Genomic DNA, 6034 nt, shown 5'->3' on the forward strand with positions numbered 1-6034 from the left:
CCTGCCCTTCCCAAGCGCGCCGATCTCATGATGCCCCACCCTCTTCCCCGCCCACTTTCCCCGGCCCATTCCGAGGCCCGCCTTTCTGGGAGCGCCGGCTCGCTAAACCTTAGGCCGAGAGTCTGCAAACTGCGGCTAGCGGGCTAATCAGACAAGCTTCGTGCTTTGGACCGGCTAGAGAACTAAGATTTATTTTTCCATTTGTAAATGTTTGGAAGGAAAAATCAAAAGACTAACATCTGATGGCTTGTGAAAATAATATGAAGTTCAAATTTTAATGCGCATAAATAAAATTGCATCGGAGTACCGCCATGCCCATTCATTTACCTATTTGCCTGTGGCTACTTTCCCACTACACTATCAGAGCTGAATAGTTGCAACAGAACATTTAGAGCACAAAACCTAGAAAATTTACTATCGGGGTCTTTACAGAAGAAGCGTGCAAGTCTTTGCCTTAGATCTTTCAGACCAGCCTGGATGTGCCTCTGCACAGGGAAGCGGCTTTTGAATTTTATTATATACCTTGTAAGGCCTAACAGAATCCCACCAGTTTGTTCATTTGGTCATTCAACAGCCTTTTATTAGGTGCCTGCTGTATGCCAGGCTATGGAGATTCAGAGAGCAAAGATTTGCTGAGGCAGACAGTTCAAATGGCAACTTATCAATGACAGTATGAGAAGTGATGACCGTTCTGTATCATTTGGTGCCAGGCCCTGTTCCAAAGCCCTAGCAAATCGTTTCTCATGCACATGGTGTTACCTACTGAGCACTCTTAATTCACCAGATATCATTCACCAGTGTGCACTACACACTTACACATATCACCTCAGGGAATGCTGCTTCTAGGGGAGGAGTATCCTTTCTACAGATGAAGAGACAGGCCCAGAGAGGTTAAGTAACTGGCCTGAGGTCACACAGCTAGTGCGGGGGTGGAAGATTTGACTTCCATCTGCTGATACTAAACCTTGTTCCATTAACTTCTGAGCTATACTGCTTTGGGTTGTATGCGTTAAACATGAGGATTATAAGAACCCAGAGGCATCTTTACTGAGGGTGGGTATTTGGGAGTGGCCAGGAGTGAGGCTATAAAGGGTGACCTGGGGGCTGATTGAGGAGGAATTAACACCTGTAATCTTGCTTGCTACATGTGGATTTTGCCTGAGTCCTCGTCCTGCACCTGAAGGAAGAAAGTGACTGAGAAGCCACAAAATGCCGCCTTATGATTACTATTTAGGGGAGGGGAGGTCTGACCCTTGGCTTTCAAAGGACATGTAGAACCTATTACATACTGGGCAGGAAGTGGGATCCACACATCAGCCTGAGAGATGAAGAGACTGTTCTGTAAAGATGTCAAGTGCAGGTCAGTTCCTGGGGGGCCAAGGGAACCGACTTAGGGAGAGGAGGGCAATTAGCTAGTCTGGGCAGGGTGGCAGGAAGCGATATAGATTCTAGTTCTGGGGACCCTGAGCAAGTCACCTCATCTCTGTTTCTCCTTAAAGTGAGATATCTCGGCTCTGCCCATGGGAACAGATGCAAGAAATGCCTACAAATGTATTTGTAAAATATCTGAATAAGAAAAGAGAAACCAGTGGGCTGGGAAGGGTATTCCAGCATCATGGTGCAGCTTTTGGGGACAAGAGCAGAATGGCTGAAGGGAAGGCGGGCTCTAAGCATCAGGAAGTTCTTTACATAAAGCCAAAACCCGCTTTCCTGCTATTGGTACCCACTGACCCTGTTTCTGACTTAAAGGGCCACAGAGGACTAACCCCCCTTCCATATGCCAGCCCTTCAGTTCCCCGGTATCTCTAAGAGTCTGTGATTTGAGCCAGCTCCATCTGGCTTCATCCCACCAATCACCACGCAGAGCTCAGAAAGCAGGCCCACCGATTAGACATTTTGTATTTGATCTGTGACTGTGATAAAAAACATTTGTGGTGTCTGCCCAGCCCCTATGCCTCCCTTGGTATGAGAACATCCAACCACCAGAGGGCGCTGCAGCATTTGTGCTAGCAGCCCCATCCCCTGGCCATGGCTGATTGGGTCAGGAGAATAGACTGAACCCAGGGTGGGCCGGTCGGGATTGCTCCTGCAAATTTGGAATTGGGATCCCAAAACGCACAGGAATCTGCTTGCAGCCTGGCCTGAGAACATGGAACTTTGGAGCTTAGTGGGAAATCATTAGCCATATTCAGAGGAAAGCTGAGATAAGTAACCATGTGCTGAGAGAGAGAGAAGGAGGGACAGAAGGAGGCTGTATGAATTAATTGGTGTTTATGGAAGTCTAAATGAGAAGAGAAGTACTTTTAACTTGGGGTCTTCTGCATTGAGGACGCCACTGGTTGAGCCCCTACATCAGTTCATGATAGTAAACATTGTAGGAGAAATGGCCACAAAGAACTGTGTCCAGGATATCACTCTTAAGATCATGATTAAGACAAATTAAAATCTTAAAATAAATTTGGAGTTAGGCTTGATACAACTGTTATACACAGACAGTTAAAAGGAATGGAATGGAGCGCCCTATCTGTAGCACCCTAGCCAAATACACATCTTTACTACAGATGGTTCTTCTCCTTAAGAAGTGTGTTGTCCAAAAGAAATGAGTCCCATGGACAGTTTTCAAGAGGAAGTCTCTCCCTTTGTTGCTTCTGAGACGGATTCTAACCAAACACGGAGATGCTAACAGAAATTGGATCCTTTGGGGAGAAAAGCCTCAGCACAAAGTTTGCTTGTGAAGTTCCATTTCCAGATGACATTTCTTCACCATGTCCACCTGTTCTGACTCACCTTCCTAAGGTGATTATGAGACACGGACCGTGGGTGTAGTCAGAGTAGGGTGAGGGCCTCCGGAAAAAGCAAGGCAAGATATTTGAAGTCAGAGCAATGTAACTACATACAAGGAAACCCCCTACTAAAATTCTGTGTTAAACATTCAGCTCTAGAGTCATTCTTCAGTGAGATCAGTTAATATTCCCCAGATAAAGAAGAGTAGCACATGTTTTTATTATGCCAATCATTTATAATCATGTGTAAGATCACCTTAGCATACTAAAAGGCCCAGGCCTATGTGCTGTCTTTCCTCCTTCAGATCTGATGAAGTGATTTTGCAAACTGGGCAACTAATTTAGCAAGTAAGCCCAGGCATAAACAACATAGTAAAAGGCAAGAAAGATTCCACCTTAAAGATAAGACTGTATTTTAATGCCCAAGAAGTTAAGAAGTTAGAAATTCTTAACTTACTCTTTAGCAAAAAATACCTCAGCCCACCTTGGGGGCTGGGCAGGTGGCCTTGTTTCTGTGCTCCCAGACCAAGATGCTGGTATCTCAGGGAGAAATCATCAGAGCAGGAAGTTGCTTGTGTTAATTCAATTCTAAATACTCTGGGACCACTTAACAAGTCCACACCTCTAAGCTTTTTTTCTTGTTCTCAAAAATTCTCAACTGCCTATAAAGCCCCTAGACAACGCACCACCCCAGACTCTTGTCCCCTCCTGTCATGAGCCAGGATCTCTGTCCTCTCACTTTATCTCTAAATAAAATCCTGTACCTGACTCTCCTACCTTGAGTGTTTGTGAAGCTCATTCTTCGGCTTCATGAACAAGAACCCTGGCATCAGTTATTTGCAAACAGTGGACCACCAGCATACAGAGAACAAGCTTCTGGGATAAGACCAGGATGCAGTGCAGCACAGGTGGACAGAGGAATCAGGTTTAGGGATCACAGAACTGCCCCCACCCTATGTAATAAATTCCCTCTCCTGCCACCAGGAACATGTCCACTGGCCTCCTGAAAGGCACTGCTCACACAGACCCGACCCAGATGAGAGAGGAGGTATTTGGTAAGATGAGTGAATTGATGTAAGCAACAGAAAAATGTTTGAAATGAAGGGGGGAGAGGGGAAAGTCTAGCACACCAATAGTTTCCAGAGCATTGGGGCATGGTTGTAAACCTCAGGCAAAATATTTAGATTGATCTTATTACCTACTCCAATATACCAGGCACTCTTTGTTCAGTATGTATTCACTCTACACATACTTATTGAGTACTATGAGGTGTCTAGTATCTTTCTAAGCAAGGAGATGCAGCAATAAACAGAACAGGAAGTCTTCACTCTCCTGAGCTAGTGGGTTCAGGTTGTTCATCCTGGGCAGACCATTCCCTATAAGCAGGATCCTGATTCCTTCAAATTCCTGATCTTTGAGGGTAGGACGCAGAATTTTCTGACCTGTTACCCCAACCTGGCAACTGCAGGATACATGCAAAGGCAGGTGGGTGCTTAAAAGAATTAATAAAAGAGATGATCTCTGGCTCTGTGTAGCCAGGCCAGAACAATTTACTTGGATGCTTGGGACATTCCTATAATTTAAACACCACATCACAGAGCATTTTAAAAGGCCACTTTTTAATTTTATTTTTCCTCACACAAACACCAGGGAGTCTTGTGCTTAAACACCATAATTTACCACAAACGAGCCCCTATCATGGCTGCAATTTACTTGTTAGAATCAGGAATAATAGTGAGTTTGAGTAGTAACAACAGCCTGGAGGAACGGACTCTGAAAGATGTGTTTAAGAGACCAGGTTGCGCGAAGTCACGAAGGACACTCATTTGGAGGTGAAATGAAGGGGGCACCCCTCTGAAGCTGGGCAGCTTTAATAACTTCAAGGGGCCAGGGGAGGGATGGTGTCAGAACCCGAGTATCTCCAGGTCCATAGAAATCATCTCACCATCTTCATCTGAAAGGGAAAAACGAGTCCAGGCAGGTTACATGACAAGGCCATAGTACTTCGAATGCAGAACTGGGGACAGAACCCAGGACTCCAGATCCTTGATCAATGCCTGTTTCACTCAGTTGAACTGTCTGTGACAATCATCTGTTGTTTCATATAATACCATCAGGTCAACCGTTTCCAGAAATCTGTTTTAAGAATCTCCACAGGGATAGAATTAATATTGTACATACGTTGTTGTTGGGGCATTGACCAATGGTTAAAGAATTTAAAACCTATTTAGTGAGAACTAACAGATTTATCTGTCTTTCACTTTTTGGCTGTGGTCGGCGGTTCTCCTCTGGGGCCACATTGCTCCTCCCAGAGGACATTTGGCAATGTCTGGAGATGTTTTTGGTTGTGCTATCGTGACAGTGTTCGTGGCACCTAGGGAGCGGAGCTGGCTATGTCACTAGACATAAAGATCTTAACTTAAACAGCTTAACAACTGCAAAGAATGATCTGGGTCCCGAGTGCCAGTAGTGCAGATGTTGAGAAACTCCCAAAAATGGGGGCTCAGACTGGAAGCTGGTGGGCTGTCTTGATCACAGGAGAGATGCCAAGTGGGTTGAAGAATCTGCCAGCAAAGGTATTATTTCAAAAAGTAAGCTTTTTTGGGCTCCTAAATCCAACACTTTTTGCCCATCCGGTTTATAGTCTGGATGGTGTCTGGGGCATTCTGGGCTGTTTCTTGTTCTCACTTCTCCCCACCCTGCCAATGCAAACAGGCTTACTCCGTTGTAGGGAAATCCAATCTGGGGCAATCTCCCTGTGCGCTAGGTGAGACCTCGACTGGCAGAGGGTTCTTGACTCTGACCCAGAAAGAATTCCCTAGCAGGTCGAGCAGGCACAAGCAAAGAGTAGTCTAAAAAGCAAAAGGACACAGTCACTGGCGGAGCTCTGGCGCTGAGCGTTGGAGAAGTGAGCAGCCAAAGTAGTTTAGTAAAGCAAAATACACCCTGGAGGAGGGAGTGCGTGGGCTCCTGAGATGAGCAGCAGTGTGCGGTTCCGGCTGGATGGCCTTACAGCTGGCGTTTAAGGCAGGGGGTGGAATATTCACCCATATAGGTGGGGTTTTCTCCGAAGAAGGAGGGGATTTCAGGGAAATACGGTGCCGCCCTCTTTTTGTCTTTACATGTCCCCCTCAAAACTGTCAGGGCACCAAGGGGTGCGATTTTTTTAGCATGCTATGAGCATATAATGAATTTTGAGGTGAAGTCAGGATCAACTTCTCCGTTATGTGGGAACCAGCCAATTTTGACCT

This window comes from Manis javanica, chromosome 13, assembly GCF_040802235.1.
Source record: "Manis javanica isolate MJ-LG chromosome 13, MJ_LKY, whole genome shotgun sequence".
Lineage (NCBI taxonomy): Eukaryota > Metazoa > Chordata > Mammalia > Pholidota > Manidae > Manis > Manis javanica.